The sequence below is a fragment of the Columba livia genome, chromosome 4 (assembly GCF_036013475.1).
Source record: "Columba livia isolate bColLiv1 breed racing homer chromosome 4, bColLiv1.pat.W.v2, whole genome shotgun sequence".
NCBI classification, from domain to species: Eukaryota; Metazoa; Chordata; class Aves; order Columbiformes; family Columbidae; genus Columba; species Columba livia.
This window is the reverse complement of record NC_088605.1, coordinates 9058051-9079222: the sequence shown is the minus strand read 5'-3', so window position 1 is coordinate 9079222 and position 21172 is coordinate 9058051. Positions and strand designations below refer to the sequence as shown.

The 21172-nt window shown below is 41.6% G+C and overlaps 1 protein-coding gene and 1 long non-coding RNA gene across 12 annotated transcripts in view; one reads left to right on the top strand and one right to left on the bottom strand.

The window, feature by feature from the left end:
* NSD2 (nuclear receptor binding SET domain protein 2) overlaps positions 1 to 21172 on the bottom strand; it is a 103651-nt gene that overhangs the window by 64223 nt on the left and 18256 nt on the right. For 4 of the 8 annotated variants that reach the window (XM_065060364.1, XM_065060366.1, XM_065060367.1 and 1 more), the window contains exon 1: positions 13495 to 13659. The exons of 2 other annotated variants lie outside the window; for them this stretch is intronic. The gene's annotated coding sequence lies outside the window, so the exon portion shown is untranslated. Of the gene's footprint in view, positions 1 to 1686; positions 1819 to 3601; positions 3775 to 13494; positions 13660 to 21172 lie in introns of those variants that run through there. 2 more of the 8 variants (XM_021288914.2, XM_013367136.3) reach the window with 2 other exon arrangements.
* Positions 12908 to 20681, top strand: LOC110359464 (uncharacterized). Of its 4 annotated transcripts, XR_010472083.1 has the most exons (5): positions 12908 to 13089; positions 14085 to 14270; positions 15362 to 15521; positions 17358 to 17484; positions 18229 to 20681. It is a non-coding gene; the product is annotated as an uncharacterized LOC110359464 (long non-coding RNA). The 4 variants fall into 4 exon arrangements; XR_010472084.1 differs by lacking the exons at positions 12908 to 13089; positions 14085 to 14270 and adding an exon at positions 13962 to 14023 and having other exon boundaries at positions 18261 to 20681; XR_010472085.1 differs by lacking the exons at positions 12908 to 13089; positions 14085 to 14270 and adding an exon at positions 13962 to 14023.

Here is a 21172-nt window from a genome sequence, read left to right as displayed (position 1 = left end):
ATATCCAATCTGAACCTCCTCTGGTGCAACTTGAGGCCATTTCCTCTCATCCTATCACTTGCTACTCAGAAGGAGAGACCAACCCCCTCCATGCTGCAACCTCCTTTCAGGCAGTTGCAGACAGTGATAAGGTCTCCCCTCAGCCTCCTTTTCTCCAGGCTGAACAGCCCCAGTTCCCTCAGCCGCTCCTCATCAGGCTTGTGCTCCAGGCCCCTCACCAGCTTTGTCGCCTCCTCTGCACTTCCTCTAGTACTTCAATGTCCTTCTTACAATGACTGGCCCCAAACTGGTCACAGTATTCAAAGTGGGACCTCAATCTTAATCACCAAAATACTTCAATATCTGTTAACATGCACTATGAAAAGGCCCAGGAAAAATAACTGATAAACCATCGATTTTTAAAAAACAGAGAGCAAAATCGTAGCTTTCATTTTAACAATCAGTTCACAATCAGCATGAGTCTTACCCACACTAATTACTCAAAGGTTTAAAACAAGTGAGTCTTAGACCTAAGATAATATCATTAATAACAACATAAACCAGATGAGTTTATTTCTAAGAGGTTGTGCCAGCGTAAACTCTCCCCAGGCTGCGTTACTGCGGCAACTGCACCATGGACAGCAGCAGCACCAGCTTCTCCTCGCACCACAGATGGGCCCTTGAGCTTTCACCAAAGCTCATCTCCCAAGGAAAGACCACAGCTCAACCTTCAGACGTGTCCCAAAGCATTCTGGCTATGAGAACAAGTAAAAAGCGAGCGTTTTGTATCGTGAACACACTGGGAAACAGCTGATCCTTCAGGCCAGTGGCTACACTGTGCAGAATTTAAATAGTCAAAGCAACTGTCGGAGTTCTAGCTCTTCAATAACAACAATCACCTAACATCTGTTTTCCATACAGAAATTTGAAAATATCCAGCAAGCTAAAACTGCTCTGCCTTAGACAAGTCGTCTGAGGGTTCTAAAATCCAACTCTGCCTATTTCAACACTATAATATCATAGCAAACAAATGAATCTGGCAGAATGACTCCTTTGTGCTCCTAAACCAGGCAAGATGATAATTTTTGTTTTTAAAATTCATAATTATAGACTCTTCATATTACCAGGTCCAGTGTACACATGATACAGAGAAATACACCATCATAAATATTATGAAAGCTCAGCACAATAATCACCATATCCATGCTCAGGGTAATCAATTTCATATATGATATATGTTTCAAGCTGCGATTCAGCAGTTTTAACTGAAATCGTATTTATTTTAAGAAACAACTGATGACAAATTCTATACATCTCTAGCCAAAAGGCAAACCCGCTACAGAACATGTGACACTTATGGTTACAGATGTGCCAGCAAAATCCCTTAAAAAAAAAATCAAAACATGGAATTGTTGCAAAACCTCTACTTCCTTCCCGCAGATTCTTAACAGAGTAAACCAGAATGCAAAACACAGACTGGATTTGGGCGTCCACAGTCCCTCCAGCCGAAAACCCAGCGGTTCTGTGGCCACAGACGCCCTCCAGTGGCTGCCTGGACCGGCCGAGCAGCCAACACCCCACCGGGCAATCACAGCTCCCAACAGCAGGATCAGCACCCAAAACACCTCATGTGACCTCCCCTCCTGCCCAACAACTACACGGGTAAGTTGAAAAACATTTTTTAATATGGCTCCATTAGCTGCTTACCAGGGTCTGGATTTCTGGATCGAGACATCTGCATTTTGTAACTGTTTTCATCCATAATTCTACTAGTGGTTTTTGTCCTGCTTAATAATATCTCTTCCTCTCATCACTTATTTAAGCTAGAAAGCCATCGAGCTTGAGGCAGACCAGGACAACCCAAAAAAAGAGCAACAAATAATCAAATCAGACTACATTACTGGTTTACTCATTCTCAAAACACTGGATGCATTAAAAAAAAAAAAAGTGACAGCTTAAGAGTTTCAAAACATGAACAAGAGGGAAAACTTTCACTCAGAGAACAATCAGCCATTGGAATCATCTCCCCAGAGAAGTGGTGGATTCCCCAACATTGGACACTTGTAAGACTCAACTGGCCAGGCTGCTGGGCCATCTTGTCTGGACTGTGCTTTTGCCAAGAAAGGTTGGACCAGATCATCCTCGATGTCCCTTCCAACCTGGTATTCTATGATTCTATGATAAAAACCATCATAGAATCACAGAACAGTTTAGGCTGGGAGGGACTTCCTCAGGGCCAATGCAGATCAAGCTGCTCAAGGCCTACAATGACCAGTAAATAACAATAAGTGAAAAGACACGGCTTAAAGAAATTAAGTTGCTCTGTGTCTACCTAATTAACCTAAGGGCAGTAATTCCATATCACAAAAATATGAAGACCACGCGGTGAAAAACCCTGAACTTCCAGGGTTTACCTTGATTTGCCTAATATGTCTGAAGATACACAGCACACAGATTCTAGAAGTTCGGTGAGTGAAGGTTCAGTTAACAATTCTCACTAACACAGGTCACTAAAACCAGCTGAAAGCACTGAAAAAGAGCCTTCAAATTGCTGGGACCTAGAGAGACAACAAATCCAGGAGTGTAAGTGGTAAAAGGACGTCAAGGCACCTGGCCAGCAGTAAATGGGAAAACAAAGACACGGGCAGTAATTTGAGACAGTAAGATTATCAGAACCGGTAGATGCAGGTTATATAATATGGAAAATAAACCATGTTTGTACAAAGATTTAATGGAGTCAAATGAGAGGAGGCTTAAAGTAAGAGGCAGAATAATGAGCAAAGATGAGAGATGTGAGTACCTATAAGCAAATACAGTCCCACTGAGGAGATGAGACTTGGCGATTTAACCTGCGAGTTGCTCTCCGCATCTCTAGGACAACCAATGGAGGGAAATCGTCAATATGCATCTCAGTCCTCCTCATAAAATAACAAGCTAGGTTGTGGGGTCCAGTTAAATGGAAGAAACTAGCAAACGTACACGTGGGAAAAACAAAAGGTTTCAAGAAAGAAGGGCAAAATTAAAGCCTGTTACATTTTACACAACCTTTGTTATCTAAAATTTATGGTAGTACAAATACCATAAGCAAGAAAAAGGACTGGGCTCTTTGTGAGCAGAGGACAATAGAGCAGCTGAGCATATGATTAGATTTGGTAGTTAAATTAAATGCACTCATGCTGACCACCATATTACATAGAAGCAAAAGCAATCCCTTATCTTTTTCTAGATGACTCTGTATCTATAGAAAAGGAAAGTGGGGGGAGGGTAGGGAAAGGATGGGGACAAAAGCGCCACACACTAGTAGCAGCTAATGAGCTTAAGCTGGTATCGGCCCATATTGACTGTCTGGTGACCCAACAAGTACCATTTTCACTAACAAAGAGGAAAAAACATGACAGCCAAGGAGTCTGCTGAATGAAAATGGTATTTTGGCCTGTGAACAAATAGCTTTCAGTAAGCAAAAGAAGATCTGACTTATCAGAGAAAGGTCTCTAGATGTTTTAATCGGAGAATGACAATCGGACAATCCTTGCAACGACTTTGTGCATGTTTCCATACTAAAAAATAGGTTCTACATAAGGCAAATTATTTTGCAGACATTTTAAATAGTGTTATTAATTACTTGAAGTTCCATCATCTGACAGGAGTCATGAGCCAAGTACAGTTAGTCTGCATGTCAGATTCCTCCTTCACTGTCCAGGCCACTATCATTTATGTGATATTTATTATTCATTTCTTCCACATCTGCTGCAATTTCAGAGATGCTTTTCTTGTGTGTCAGAAATAATGGAGTAGTTCATTCCTTCCAATTCTGCCAAAGGGAGTGAACAGAGTAAGTAATCAAAACCAAGCATCACTATTAGATACCACTTTTGTCTCAGGGTTTTCTTACAGCCATTTTGCAGGTGAATTACTCAGGGAGCAGGGGGAGGAGAAGATGACACACCTAAATACAAATTCACAGTAAGAGAACTTTATCCACAAAAGCTATTTTTAATACCTACAAATCAGGCTTTCAGCTGAACTGAAAAAGCTAATACATGGCTGCTGTTTTTTTCTGTAAAGAGCTTTTTGGTAAGTCTTCTCCATTCTCTCATCAATTTTAAGACCAAAGGCTATTCCTGTTTTCAGATCAGAATGAGACAAGACACTTACAGAGATTAATAAAGTTGCAACACATTCTTGCTAATACATTAGAAAACTTGTTCACATTATCTTGCATAAAATACCAAATAGGAGCAGAGACATCCACTATCATGTAGTACATTGTGACTGTTCTTCACTATATTAAAATAATGAAAAATTACTACAGGATCTAAACAGAATTTACTTTCAGAAGAAAACACGACTGAAAATTGTATTGTGGGTTTGCCAAAAATTGTTACAAACCAGCTCTATCCAGCAAATTCAAAAGTATTATCTCTCTTGAAGAAAACCATTACTGCAATAGCTGACAGAGAACCAAAAATAATCATACTCAAACTTTCTGGCAATTTACCACTAGTCTTAAAAAAGACTTAGGAAAGGAGAAAAAAAACCAAAGGAAACTTTAGTCCAAAGTAGCCAATTGTAAGTTTAAAAGCACCTGAAGTAAAGACTTCATTAGTCTTGCAGTAGAAACACAATTGTTTCAGTCAACCAGTCAGATGGCAAAGCTGACCTACAAAGTATATTTAAATGAGTATGTGAAAATTTCCTTACATTTATAGCATATAATAATGTTTACACAAAGTTGTAATATACATTTGAAGAAAAAGATTAAGCATATTTTGAAAAATGTGTAAAAAAGATTAGTGTACTTACAGTTGCACTTACACTTACTTGCCATCATTTTTGTAAGAGTACTGATCTTTCCTAATTTGTTTTAGGTTGGCCATTTTTTTTTCCCCCCAATGGATAAAATTTCAGAACCTAATTGTTCCAGTCTATTTTCATCAACCAAAAGAAATATTTATTGCCTTCTCACAAAAGCAATACCAGCTTGTACAGTTAGGAACTGTAGAATGGCAAGCGAAGAATTTCTTCACTTCAAATGTCACTTGTTACTGCACAACGCAAGGTTACAAAAGTGATGGACTTGTCTTTTTGTTCCTCCTCAGGAAAAGCTATTGCCACCAACCCTTGCTGCTGAGGATAAGGATAAAAGATTCTGCAACAGGACTCCTCCCCATTAATTTGTTTTCTTCAAAATCAGAAGAAATACTATTTTCTCCATTGCTGCAGAAATTAAATTTTGTCAGTTCTGCTCCTTCTGCTGAAATCGGGTGGTGAAGGAAGGAGATATATTTGAGTAAATTCAAATTCTTGTAAAACATCGTTACTTCTGTCTGAAGAGAGAATAGAATACACATACTACTGTGGTGTGACCACAAATCAAATAGAAAAGAATCGCTTCTCCTCTGCAAATAAGCAAAGAGGAACACTGATGCCTAAAATGGTAGGATCTACCACCAGTTCTTAATAAACACTAAAAGGTAGCCCTCAATGGTCTCTTAACAAATGGCTAATAATAAGAAGAAGTTATGTTTTCAAATGCAAACTTGGGAATTTTGCCTCCTGGAGAGTTTCAAATGGTTCAGCTGGAGGTAATGGCCCCTCTCTAGCAAAACAGAACTTGACAATTCAATACGGCCGGAATGCTCATGCAGTCCAGGTCTTTGCTCACCAATGAAATGAGTCTCTCGATGTCTCTCTCTGTCTCTGGGGTGAGCCAGAGCTGTGCATCTGGCTTCTCCTTCGCTTGCGAATGAAGAACTAAATGCAATCTCAAATAGCTTGGCGCTTGGATGCAGAGTTCCTTCTTTCTTTATGCTGCTTTTTCACCTGGTCCAAGCCTACTTTAAATTCCCACCTCTTCTTTAATCCCACTGCTTTTTCTTTTCAGCATCCTACCTCCACTCCTTGCATGATACCTTCAGGACCTGGATCCTCTGGTTCCACACAACACTCATTGCAATAGTAAAGCACACTAGAATCTGTTTCCTCTTCACTGTGGCCAATGATTCTGTCCTTATTCCCATACGTAGTCATGACAGCACAGCAATTGCCTGAAGGTTCACTGCAAGTATCATGAAAATTTTTGACCGTGCAAATTCTGAGAAAGGAAGATTAAATCTGGGATGGTAACACACAGTAAGCAATCAATGTAAGTAATGAATCAAACCATAGTATTAACAAAATGTTATCTGCTACACTTCTACAGAAATAAACAATGTTGCCCGGATCACACCAGACAGCAACTAATTTTACTACAGAGGATACAATCATTTTGCCTAGACCCTTAAAACTCTATCTTTGTCTATCACAGCACTAGAAACCGTTCACCCACGCGGGTGGATTTAGATGCCAAAAGCATGGTCGGTGCTTTGGAATAATTCCACAAAGCAGCGTTGTGACACCAGTGATATATGAGGCCTTGTCAACAGTCAGAAAACCTAGCTATATGTATACATAGGAGACCATCATAATCTCTATCCTAGAGCAATATTTGGCCAGGTCTTCTGTTGTTTATAAAAACAGCATCACATCATACTGATAATACACCTCTAATGTGAACGGGTAATATGTAAAAATAGAGATGATTTCTTTCATCCAGTACATTCAACTTCACATCCCATCACTTTAAGAACTAGAAGGTAAAGTTCAGAGGTAGTTAATACTGCCTCAGTGGCACTATGGAATTTTACTTACAGACTTGTACCTTTCATCAAGAACTGTACATATCCATATCTGATCAATGTCACCTTGTCTATAATGTGATCCTGGCCATACTATGCTAATTATGGTCCACTTCACACATTGACTGTAACTATATACATGTGATTATATTAATCATTCTACCAATGTACTACCCCAAAGCAAAAAAACACACACACAACTGGCAGCTGTACACCAGGGACACTCAGACAAGGCCTGAGCTCACAAGAGACTTGGAACACTAGAACCTCTCCAAGCAAATCCAAATACTTGCTAATAAATGGCCTTTCTGGTTTGGCCATTACCTGAAGCATCTCCGCGTGCTGGGTCTTTAACATGCTCTTGCCAAAATGCATTACTACCATTCACAGTGTTCTTAATTCCCTTTCTATTTCTACATCGGGAATCTCTCCAGAAGAGAGATTAGAATGACTGTTACAGGTAAAAGGTCTGGAATTTGAGGCAAGTTTTACATTTCTGCAGATATAGCGTAGCTCATCCATTTAACTTGGAGACAGAAAGATAAAACACTTTCCTGTTCAACAAACCAAATCCTTCTTGTCCACTCTTCAAAACTTTTGCGTTGGTTTGCAATGGGTCTCTCTTGTCACCTATGCTGCCCTTTTTCTCAGCATAGCGTTAGTTCCCTGGATTACTTCACTGCCTTAGGTACAATGAATTATGTTGTACCTACTTCTTATGGGAAAATCTGAAAAGGTTTGACTGTAGAAAGAAGCTGTGCTAAGCAAAGATAGTTGCTATCCTTATTTGTAGAGTTTCTGAAGACTCAACTGTCACTACCACTATTGAACCAAACATTCACCCAATGAATAAATACTGTACCTGCACTTTCTACTACACATTCTAAGCCTACTACTTCTTTTTTGCACTATTGCTCAATTTCAGTCATGTTCCACATTTAATCACAGCGTTTGTTTCAGGTTTGTTCAAAGTGCTAGTCTAAACCAGCTTCTGATGGTCTGCATTTTGCATCCACAGAAAAATCACAATTATTTCAGCCTGAAGTATCTGATCAAAAGTTCTTGGCAACGACTCCATATAGAAAAATGATCCATATTCATATATTCCATCTTACACTGCTCTCCATGGCTCATACTTTGGCTTAAATCCCTCTGGCTTTATTACCAGACTAGGATCTGGGCATTCTTTACCACAGAGATAACTCCCCAATTTAGATATTTCCGAGTGCCAGCGCAGTCAGGTTCTTTGCTCCGATGGCATCCCACCAAGGCTGGCAAGTTCCACTATTTATTTACCTGATACACAATCTTGGGAACCTCAGCTTCACAGACTAACCCATGCCACAGCAGGAACACTTACACTTCAACTTATTATAATGAATAAATAAACAAAATGGGTCACAAACATTGTGACAGGAGACAGCATTACTGCATCTCCGTCCTACTGCTTCTTTAATTCTTTTATCAGTAGCTTTTCAAAATATTTCAAATGGTGTTTAGATCGCATTTCTAATAAAATCTTCCCTAACCTCATCCCTCTTTCTGAAAAATACTTTTGTCGCAAAATATTTCATCTTCTGCTCATTGGTGTTATCTCATATTTAGTAAGACAAAACTCAAAGAACAGGACAACATTCACTCTCTGATTTTGACCATGACAAAGAAAGCATGGAATTCTGATGTTAGCCCTCAAGACCAACTATGTTTAAAGGTTATTATTATTTTGAAACACAGATTTTCAAAGTTGTTATGTGTATTTCAGCATAGATGTGAAATGCCAGTATTTGAGTGTTTTGATCTGAGGCACAGACCAGAAAAGGCTTCACGAGGACAGTTAAATGGCCATCCCCATCACCCAACAGAGCGAGACCGTCCTGTGCTTCTTCAAAGAGACACACACAAAACTGACAGTACCTTTCACAGACAGAAGAAGAAAGAATGTTAGAGCTTCTATGAACGTCTATCTCAGTAGCACATTGTGCTATAGTTTTCCTGTCATTTGCCACATACATATCCTTACACCAAATATGGATGGATATAAAATAGCTCCAATTTGTGCTGGGGAGCTGAATACCAAAGTTCAAAACAAGATCAAATTGCTATCTTGCACTAAGATAAAAATAGGACAAGTTAAAAGGAAGGGGACAAAGCTAGAAACTAAGCTATCATCTGTTGAATAGCCCTTGCAATTTCACACGTGCTTTAAGTCACATATATTTTATTCGTTTTACATTATGTCACATATGAGAACCTACATCAATGGTGCCCCAGGGAAAAGTAATTTTGCCCAACATAAGAATACCCTGAAGTACATATGGACTAGTGCTTCACTTATCCATACTTAGTCAATCTGATCGCTATGAAATGTTCAAAAAGATTTTCAAACATCTAATTTCTACATGTAGCTCATCACACCATTGTACTACCAGAACAATTTCCATGTAATTGTATTATTGCTTAATATTAACAAGAAGGATAGTAGAAACTTCGCTTTTGTTTCAACCATGATTAACACATATTTCTTTCCTGCACAGGAGATGCGTTTTTGACAAGTCAGTTTATAGTATAATCTGTTATATGATTTGGATAGAAGCAGCTCTCAAATGTACTGGGGAGTCAATAGATTATCTGGTGCTAAAGTTTAGGGTTGCTTGCAAGCGTGATGGGCTACACATTAACCTATCACCACCATACACAACATATTATTATATGTGATCTGTTCTCCAGGAATCTTGCTTATTTTTGAAGTCTGCTATTCACCAGAAGTGCAGCAAAATAGAGTATGGTCTAAGTTTCCTTTGTAACATGTTCTAAAAACTTCCCTTCCAGCTGATGCTAAAAAATACAAAATATCTATGCTGGACACCAGTGACTTGATAAAAACATTAAAAATAGCACTTGACATATGACTTTTGTAACTTCTGTCAGTGTAAACTGAAAGGAAAAAAGTAAATACATTTATATTGCCTTCTTATTACCTCCAATGACTGCAGGTCATAGAGAAGCTAATTTGAAGGTGTAGTGAAGGGTGAATTTAGCTAGTTTCTCTCTTTTCCTTCAAAAATGTTCTCAGAACCAAAGCCTTCCAAGTAACCATCAATTTTATAAAATAGCTGGCCCATTCAACCAGCTACATGAATTTCCAAGCTGCAAGGCGACCACTGGCACGTCAACAAGGCTGTCCTTACCCACCCCCTTTCTCCCAAGTCCCCCACAATTAAGCACCAAATGAAATTTGGACTCCTATGCCAAGCTCTGATAGGAAATTATTTTCTCTCTCCACTTCACCACCTGACCACTTATCCTGGTGCCATATTCCATCTCCACCTTCGCATTTACACCACCAAGACTACAGCACATTCTCAGTGAAGACATTTCTCAAAGATACATCCTAACTGGCAAGCAATGCTTCCTAGAAACACAGGCCTACCTATCCACTTCAGTATCTCCATTCTTCCTTCCTCCAAAGGCTAGATTCAGGAATTATACCAGATTTATCACATTTACTCAACCCCAAGGCCATTTAACTTGTCTTTGCAGAAAAGTAAGGAAAAAGCTCAAATAGTATAGCCACAAACACAGTATTAAAACATGCAGTTGTCATCATCTACCGCATTATTATTAGTCCCACCAAGCATTGCTTTATTGATGTTTGATTACTGAATGTCAGAGTATCTGTTGTTTCCAGCAACACCATTCAGTGGATGTTTCCCATTGTGCAGCACAGTGCTCTCGAGGAAAGGTGAAAATGTTTTCCCCAGAAAAAAGCGAGGTGCTTTACCTTGTTCTACACAGAAAATATCTCCAATTTTCATGCACTCAACCACCTTCTGCGATTAAAACCTAAGAGATGCCTTGCAGTTATGTAAGCAGCAGTGACCAGAGGTGACCGAAACGCTGCAAGAATTATGCTTCTATCTTCTCCTCATCACAAACTACATCCTCAATCCAGTAATCTGACCAGAGCAGGTGAACCGTTATATCTGCATGGAGTCCCATTGCAGTCGATCACCTCTGATCGACCACAGGGAAAGACAAGCGTTTATCAGTTTGGAGAAATAAGGCCTCGCCTGGGAAACACACTGACACCGGTGGAACAAAAAGCAGCCTCAGTGCAAAAGTGAGAGGTGAATGGGCCACAAACAATAGGACACTGAAAAACAATCCCTTCTTTCCGTTCTTTTGCCATTTTGTCAGCGTAATGTTTTGGACACAGATGAATATATATTAAAATATACACACGCATGCAGGTTTGTATACCCTTACGCATCAATTTCACTGCCCAAATATTAGAAAGCAACCTCCTCCACAATCTTTTTGCTCCTAGTCTAAAACAAAGTGGCGTTGTTTTTGTTGCAATATCCAGTCTATTGCATGCAGGCAGTAATTTAAATGCAATAGTCTCATCTGCAAAACAACCACTGGCTTCAGAAAAAGCATGTAGCCCTACAGATATTAAACCCATTTTTTTATTATTCTTACTAGCCATTTGTTGGATTCACATTGAACTAAGAGGAAATATATTTTACATTTAATTTCCATTTTCTAAACTACTTTAAATCTACACCTTTAAAGTATAATGACCTAGTTTCTTCTGACATTTTTCAAATAATATTTGGTAAATTAGTAGGTTTTACTGTTCTTTTAATACCTGAATTTTTCCGAGTATGTATGAGGGTGGATACTCCTATAACCGTCACAAGTACTTGCCATATAGTCTCCAGGAATATCCAGAGCTTTTATATTCAAAGACTGAAAAAACTGTCATATTTTCTGATGGCTGCATACTAGATGAAAATCTCAGCATGCTTTAATATATGAGATATAAATGCTTACTGGCATAACCAAAAATTGCATATACTGTAAGTACTGAGCCCTGAGTAGTCCTGCAAAACAGCAGTTTTATTCAATGATTACATCCAACAGCCAAATAATACCACACTGTGAAATTGAGGAGTTCATTAAGGTTGATATGTTGCGTTTCCTGAGCAAAATTCCCACAGCAAAACAAGCAAATAATAGCCTCAGGGATAAATTTACAGAAATTCTACTAACATACGAACATTCTGGTGAAGAACCAATTTATTCTTGCAGCTGAAGCCACACATTCCAGGTTTAAGGAATTTTAGTAAGCATATATATGTCCACATAAACCACCAGCAAGGACTCTTTGCAAAATGTATTACAAACTTCATTGCCACACCACAGTGCTTACAGTTACCTTCCTTAGATGTCTGAAAAGGCTAAACGCCAAACATATCTTCCTTTTTTTTTTTTTTAAAGCAGACTTCGTTTAGCTTATTCAGCGCCGGCAGCACTAGCTCCTGAATTTAAGAATCATTATGAACCAATTTTAATGCAAATGCCAATAAGGAAACTATTCACGCACACAAAATACATGGGCAATGACTGATACCAGCCTCTCGCCTGTTTAAAGCCTGTTAGCAAGAGGCCCATTTTCTCTGAAATCTGTTTAAATACGGTGTTTACTGCCTCTGTACTTCTACTAGTATTTACTCCTCCTTTCAGCCGACATATTTTAAAAAAAAAAAATACACAAAACCAAAAAGCAAGTATAAATACGTTCAAGAAGTGTGGCAAATTCCCTCCTCCGCCCCCAGAGCGGTAAAGCCACAGCGGATGAGCTGTAACTATGGCCTTGGGAATACAAGTTCCCCAGGCTCTTTTACCACACAAATATCAATTCAAGTTACAAGAGCCCTATCCTCTTATCCTTAATGAAGACTGAGCCAACGAGTCCATCCGCCTTCGCGGGAATGTTTTCTTCTCCGCTCCCCTAACAAGGCTCTCCTCCCGTACAGGTCCAGGGTGGACTGCAGAAGGGTGTAAGTAGAAGGAACATCACACCAGGGTTTAGTGGAGGAATAAATCAAACATGGCTTCCCCCTCCATACATATCCAGAGTTACATTCACTCCTGCTGCCGTACAATCCCGGTCCTACCCGGAGGGAAGGGGCAGGAGCAGCCTCCACCTCCCTACACCCCCATCGCCACGGGGGGGGCATTTGCAGCCACCTCACCCCTTAGGGAGGCGGTTTAAACCCTGAGGGAGGTGGTTTTTTTTTTCCCCCATCGCTTCCCCAGCTCCTCCGGTTTTCTTTCTGATTTGCACTGATTGATCCCCCCCCTCGCCGGAGGAGGGAGGTGGGACGGGTGAGCACCTCTCCCTTACCCCTTTATGCTGCCCCCGACCCCCCGCAGCGCCGGGGAGGAGGAGGAGGAGGAGGAGGGCAGGGAGGGGGGGAAAGGATGAAGCTGCAACAGCCGGGACTCCGGCATCGCTCCTTTCCGCTCCTCCGCCACCCAAGAGTCAGGCCCAGCCACCAGCACAAATCCTGCGGCAGCCTCCGATGGGAAAGGGGGGATGAGGGGAGGGTGACGAGGGGGCCCGCGGCCTCACAGCGAGGGCCAGGTAGCGGGGGGAGGGAGGGGAAGAGAGAGACGGGGGAAGCGAACAAAAAAAAAAAAAGCCCTTTTCTGGGGATGTGGGATACGGGAGCTGCGGGCTGTAAGTTTGAGGGGAGCGGAGCGCCGGCGGAGGGGGAGTCCCCAGGGGAAGGGGGGAGTGGATGCCCCACGACGGGACCCCCGGCCCCCACAGCGTTTTGCCGGGCAGGGCCCGCGGTCCCAGCCCGAGAGGGGGGCTCCCGGCGGCCGCGGGACCGAGCGGCAGCATCTCCGCGGGTCACGGAGCCTCGCCGCCACCGCTCCCGCCTCCCCGCCCGGGGCCTGCGGGAACGTGCCCCGGGTGCCTCCTCCCTTCCCCGGGGAGGCGCGGAGCGGGGGGAGAAGCCAGTCGCGCTGCCGGCCTACTGACCTGTGCCCTAGCGCATCCTTCTCCCCCGGGAGCCGGGCAGAGGCGACGGCGGTAGCTCGGTGCCGGGGAGCGGCGGCGGGAGCTGAGGCGACACGGCAACAGCGGCAGCGGCGGCGGCAACGGCGGCGGCTCCGGCGATCCTGCGCGGCGGCCCCGCCCCCTCCTCCGGCCAGAACCAGCGCGAAAAATCCGGGCCGCTGATTGGCCGCCGCCGCTGCGCTGCCCCTGGAGCGGCTGTTTCAAATCCCCCCGCACGGAGCCGCCCGCACGCGCGGCCCGGAGCAGCGCCAGTTCCAGCTCCAGCCTTAGTCTCAGTTCCAGGCTCGGCCGCGCCGCCGGCGGGAGCGGCCCGGCGCTCTGCGGCTCGCCCGCCCCGACAGCACCGCAGCCGGCGGCGGGGAGGAAGAGGAGGGTGGGCCGGGTGCCAGGGGAGGGGAGGCCACGGGGCGAGGGGGTGGGAGCTGTGTGGGGTCCGGCCCGCCGCGGCGGCATCCTCAGGTGGGCGAGAGCGCGTCGAAGCCCCGCAGAGGTCGGTGGAAAACACTTAATTTTTTTAAACATTTTTGTATTTTTATTCATCTCCACCTTAGGCACAGGGACACCGGATGGGTGACCGTGCCCTCTTCACCCACTGGCCTCAACTGCCGCTCTGAAAAAGCTGATTTAAGCCAAATATTATGACTTTGTGTACAACTGCGCCCTATTTGAGGCTGTCAGATGGCTGTAAGAACCCGAGTGTGCCTGGCTGTGAATTACCAGGGCCGTCTCTTCTGGAAGTATGGCCTGGTTTTGTTTGTTTGGTTTGTTCTCTTTTTGGTTTGGTTTTGGTTTGTTTTGTTGTTTTTTTAAGCATCAAAATAAGAACACGTGCTTGCAGTTTGCCAACTGAAAGTACAGGCCAAATCGTTAAATATCTCTCATGCTACAGTAGGAACAAATATTCTCATGAACCGTTGCAGAAGCGAACGTAAAGCAGGTAGAGGCCAGTTCTTGAGAGCTTTCAATGGTTTGCTGAAGGATTTGTGGAGCTCTGAGAACCTGTGTTCTCTGCACCAGGCAGGGAACACAGTCTCTCGGTGCTATGGATACTGTATTAACCTGGTCTCTAAGGGCCTAATGCAACTCCTGTGAAAGGTAAACAGACGATAACAGAAGGGGGGAGCACATCAGCATCGTACTTTCTGGATGACGGTGAAATTATGCCATCTGTTACAGAAAGGCTTATATATATATTTTTTTTTTTTTTTTACATAATCATTAATTTGCTTTTATATGTTAAAGCTTGTCACTGTTCCTATATGTGTTTAATGGTGGGCGCACCTTAGCGTGGCAGTTAAGAGTCGAGCAGTGCAAGCTTAGTGTTAATTACTTAGTAATGAAAAACCTAATCATCGGCTGATTAAAACTTTAATCTCAAGGTAGCTGAAGGAAAACTGTCTGTAGTGATAAAGGTACTTTGTTTTACAGCCCTTCTGAAAAAAAAATACACTATCTTTAAGGTGTTAGACAAGCAAGATTTATCTTTGGAATGTCAGTATTTACAGCATTAAAGAAAAAGTGCCATCACAGTTTAAAATAGCTAATTAAGTTCAGTTTCTAAAGTTCAGTTATATACATTTACAGGAAAATAAAATGTCTCCTAATTACAAATAGAGGCACCATTATCAATACAAATAAATAGAAGGATGCAAATCCTGTTATTTTGCTATCTACTTTGTTTGGGAATAAATTTGCTGTTCAGGCTCAATAATACAAATCCATCTCCACGTATGACTTATAAAGGAGATGCATATTTTTATTCTCTGCTTACTACTAATGCATAAAATCCTCCAGATAATGTGATTCTCATGTTTGCCTTCTCTGTCAGTTCTTTAAGATTTAAATGGAAGGATTTTGCTATCGTGGTCAAGGTGACAACAAATCTTCCTTAGCCCTTTCAACTCCTATGGATCATTGGCCTTGTCTATGCTACTAAGATTTGCAACCATGTAATTACCTCCTGATAGACTCACCATGCAAATTTACAGGTAAGTTTATGCTGGAAGCTAACACCTTTAACTGGAATAGCACCAGTTTATACTGTACATAGACACTGGTGCAAACTTTTTCGGTGTTGTGACCCATTTAAACAGAAACTGCACCTGCGGGTTTTTTTGCTTTTAATTTCAAAAGCAATCGTGTTTCCTTGAGCTCGTATCGTGATAATCAAAAGGTCTCCATTTTTTCACTGCACTATGCAAAGAGGCTGATTCTTTGCAAGTGCATATAGTTATATATTACACTCCTGAAAACTGAGTTCAGAAAAGTTTTGACTTTTGATGGGGTAAATGCCCATACAGTGCAGAATGAGGTTGTGCTGACAAATAATACTTGAGTGATGCCTTTGAAACAGTTGAAGTAAATGTCCCTGAATCTGTTTCTAGTAGTTGCAAATTTCCAGATCGAACCTTTTGGAGGTTTTATTCTCTTTCATTACATTTTCTTGTGATTTTGAATTGGTCAATATTTTTTAACATTTTGATGTTTCTTGTATAGCTGAACAAGTCATTGAAACCAGAAGATGTACAACTAGAGCAGCTAATAGTATTCATTATCAGTGACTCCTGTTTCATTTGGTATCTAAAATTTCATTGCTCCTTACATCCAACTTTTATGGATATATTGTGCTAAGAAATAGCATCCAGATCAATATGCCACTGTTTAACTCAATAAAGGAATTTAAGTAAATGTAGCGGTTACATATTGTTCTAGGAACACTTAACTATTGTAGAGATTATCTATTAGTTACGAGGCTGAAAGATAACTTACAATTTAAACACTTTTTTCCATTTATTCAGCAATAATAGTAGTCAGTGCCCCTGACCTTAGGCATATAGTTGGATATGCTGAAATTCTGAAGCTGAAGGAAGATTTTGTTGTTGTCACCACAGGGACACAGAGTGCCAGAAAAGCTCAGGCCTACAATGCAGTTGCTGTAGTTTCACTACGTTGGGCAGAGCTCAGAAACAAACTGTACGTGCGTGGCACTACTCCACGCAACAGTGCAGAACTCTCTCCCTGGAGAGTTTGGTCAGCACTGTTAACAAGGGGATGGGGCACATTTTGGGGCACTTATTGCTGTGGGAAATAGCAGAGATCAGCAGTCTCTGTGCTAAAGCTTTGCCTTTCTCCTGGTGAAGGCCAATTGTAATGATGGTGCAATTAGCAAGCATGTTTAATTTCACTATAGATGTTTGTGGCAGGAGCTTCATGTTGACATTTCTCTCCTGTGTGGACCAGAAGGACTGATTGCTTTCTAAATTCCTTGTATCCTTTTTTATTTTTGCTTCAGCATTGTTTAGTAAATATTTTCCTAAATGCAGATAATCTTGGTGGCAATGTAAACATAACTACAACTGGAGTTAAACTGAAATTACATGAGTGCAGTTGACGGGTTAATCAGGTATTCCCAAGTTAGTTATACAGCATCACAGGATGTCATAGAATCATTTCAGTTGGAAGAGACCCTCAAGATTATTGAGTCCAACTATAACCTAAATCTAGCACTAAATCATGTCCCTAAGAATTTTGTCTAAATGCCTTTTAAACCCCTCCAGGGATGGTGACTCCACCCTTCCCTGGGCAGCCTGTTCCAGTGCCTGACAACCCATTCTGTGACTATTTTTTTCCTCCGTATTTGTTGTGCCACAGGTGTTTAATGAGATAAGGACTGTTCTAGGCTGTATAGAATCTACAAATGTAGGTTTTTCTTGTTTCACAGGCTCCCAACTATTAGGGTCTTACACTGAAGACATTGTAGTTCTCCTTCAAAACATGAATACGTGGGAAAAGTTAATGCTGCCCATTGTCCTGTTCTGTCGTAGCGCTGATGCAGAGACCTTCCCAGCATTGTCCCTGGTATATCATCGTTACTCTCACGCTGTCAGCTGGCAACCCATCACCTGAGCGCTGACTTTAGCCAGCAGTCCGTGTTACTACTTCGGATTAACTGTGAGTAATTGTTGTTTCCAACCTGTCTGAACCTTCCTTAGCTATGTTAGGTATAGCTAGACAGAGCCACTGATCCCTCTGCATGTCAGTCTGTCATCGCCACTGTTAAGAAAAATCTTGATTGACGTGTTTCCATTTATGTCTTTGCCCATGCAATGTATTGCATGCCATTTAATGTGGAGACACCAAGCTGTTGACGTGGAATTAAAGAAAGAATGAAGTATAAAATTTAAATGAGCATTTCAAAATATTTTATATTAAGTGTAGCATAGTCAACCTAAAAGTACAGTAAGAAATGTGTTCTTGAGAACCTACACATACATTAAATTGAATGAAAGTTTGTTGAAAATAATATTTAAAAATTCAGCATTGTGTATTAGAATTGTTAAATAAACTTGAAAATGAGAAGGTACAGGCTTTTTGGACTTTTTGTGTGTTTTGTGTAATCTCATATAAAAATGGAGTAATAGTACTTTTTAACTGAAAGTTGATTATTTGGGAAAAAGAAAATATCTGCTTTGATAATTTCAAACAGAATCAGCCTCTGTCCAAATACGAGACATCTTAAGTGCAACTGTAGCTTATAGTTTAAATGCTGTTCTGAGTGTGAAATTATAATCTCAATGAAAATATACAGTTAAATGTGAATCTTCTTCATACTGTGAGTTATACCTTGGACTGTTTACCAGCTACATTTTTCAGTTAGGAGGAGAATGGAATAAATGTCACTTTTCTCACAAATAGCTATTCGTGTTCGTATCATTTGTGCTGAGCAGAAGGAAGGGAAGTGTCACTGAGGGAGCAAAAGGAAGAGGAAAGTTGAAGACACGAGGGAGTGCGATACAGCTTCAGGGGAAGGCAGAGGCCAGGGGAAAGGAAAACTGAGGAGCGTTTCCCTGCTGTTTTCCAGTGTTGGGATGATAAAAACCAGCTGTATACCAGTTCCAAGCAGCTAACATGCTCCAGCCCGGTATAAGTAACTTCAGTGCGCTAATAAATTTATCTATGGAAGTTATATGTCTCTCATTATCTGCAACATCAGTATGACTTAATTTAAACATTGCTGACATTCAGAATAAAATAAATCTAATCTATGTAGAAACACACAGCTTGAGGATTCAAAACACATTAACTCTTCTATCTATTGATAGCATAGTATGTTACTGTGTTTATAAACATAAATTTAATCTCGTTTAGAAGTACAAATACGGAAATACATGCATTATCAGAATTAATGTTTAGCACTACAAAGCAAAATTACAGTTCTTTTGCAATATGTTTGCTATGCATTTCTAGATTTTAGCATGTTAAGGCTAAAGCTTAACTCTATAACTTAGCTTTTGAGGAGCTGTAATGTAGGTTTGAATGTTAATTCTGCTGCATTTCAAATTACTGACTTATGCTTAATCTTCATATAATTATTGTTCAGCTATGAACATAATGTAGTTAGTTATATAGCAATGGAAGTCTCAAAGTTGTATGTTGTTTTTGTGGGGGTTTTTTGTTTGGTTGTGTGTGTGTGTGTGTGTGTGCATGCAGGGGGGTTGGTGTGTTATTTTTTCCTATTTTGGCAGAGAAGTGACTGTTGATATTCCCATTCTATGCCAGTGCCAATGAATAAAGTTTGTTAAGGGTTGAATAGGCCAGATAGATAATGCTACTTCTGTTTTCAGCAGATGCTAATGGAGTGTTTTATTTTGCAGATATATTAATCTTTGCTGCCTCAGTGCAGAATGGTGAGGGTAACCATGTCGGTCCTAAAGGTTAATTTCATTCTTTTTTAAGGCATGCCATTATTCTGTTAACAGTAATTGCTCCTTTTTTGAATGATTAATTTGATCATATGAACTGTTTCTAATTATGTTGGTGGCTGGCAATTTCCTGTACTGAAAAACTGTAACTGTGATTGTATCCCATTTACTTGGTATATATGCCTTGAGAAAAATGCTCATGACAGACCTTTTCAGAACTATCCACTAATTCTGAGAACTGTTTGGAGACTTTTATATAAGATGCCTAGCACTTGTTTTATATTGGTGTTGAGTATGTGCAAATGTACTTGACAAACGAGGGCTGAAACAACTGGATTCGCGATGTACGATGAGCCGGTTTGAAATGCAGGCCTAACTGCTAAATTATCACCTGTGCTGTGGAAAACGAAAGGAGTAGGATGTGTTTCTTGCACATTTTACCATGTTCTTACACTCTTCTTGAGCTTGATATGCTCACTCCTCTAAGCTATATTTGTTCGCTTCAGTTATTGTTAATGAGCCAGAGCTTACGCTTTGCAAATCAGTGCAGGCGTTTTCCGAGATGCCCTTGCTTGGCGAACGAGCCGTGGCAGGGAGCGAAGCGTGGCTGCTGGGCTGCCTGCGGAGTCAGACCGCGGTTCACTGTCAGCAGCTCAACCCTGTATGCAAGAGTGATCCCACTGCGGCATTTCTGGCTCCAGCGCCAAATCTGCATCCAGTTTACATACAGTAGAAAAAACATTGGACTGTCTCGGCTGCATTTCCAGCAGCTGAACTAAACTGTGATTCGAATGAAGGATGTACTCAGCTGAGAAGAGGTGTTGGGCTTGGCTGGTGTGTAGCGGAGGCTATGTGAAGATTCACCCACTCTGTTGTCTCACACTGAAGCTGGACATGGTTGTAGTACCACTGTGCTAATAATAGCATCATCCCCATGAACACAAGCCACCATGTGTTGGACACTCCTTTTGCAAATGCTACAGCAACTGGGCATGTGGTGTTTGCTGAAGGGCTGAGGTTATCTGTATCTTTTGGGTTTGAGCTGGTTCTTCAAGGCAGGAATAAATTGTTTGCACTGGTCCAAAGGAGAAGATAGGCATTTAAATGGGACTTGGAATTTGGGAGTCTAACCTGTGATTCAAAGCCCCAACTTCTGTCTTGCTCCAGAAGTCCTTTATAGGGGCTAGAAAAGGTAATTTTGCACCTGACTGAAAATACACCCCTCCCAACACACAGCTCACCTAAAATACCAAAATCCCAAACCCCAGCATTCCCTCCAGTGATCTGACATTGAGGCCTTCACAGTGCAGTTAAATGCTTTGCCACAGCATGCTGTCTTGAATGGACATTCTACATGTGTTCCTTATTTCATGTACACTTGTAAACTGTTACATTTGACTTATATTTGGAGTCACTGGCAAATCTATGTACTTAGTGTTACGTAAATGAGTTGTCTCTTTGCAGCCACAATCCTATATGTTTTAATACAGCTCTGATCCCCAGTGCCTGTGGGGCGTCTGGTCTAGCCCAGTCTAGACCTGCAGGAAGGAATAGCTGCATTCATTTTCATGTGATCCCTGATTTGCCTTTAACCTGCCCTCAAGGATTTTTACAGGCAGGGAGCAGGCCTGTTATGGATGTGTCCCTCACGATACATTGAAGAACTTCATCAGACTTTTGCTGGTTAGTTAAAATTGGGCCTGTGATCCCCGCCCTCCATACATGCACGCTGCCTCTCCAGCCATATATCGCCCTCCCTGATTGCTGTTGGCACCTCTGAGGCTGGGACATACGATCTGCCTGTGATTCAGCTCGGGCACTGCTGCAGTTCTTCGCTTGGCACGCAAAGGTAAACTAACTCCCTTCATGAATGGATCACAAGCTCCTGCTTCCGAACCTTGGGCTGGGGAGCTTCTGCTGCATGGCTGTCTGTCCTC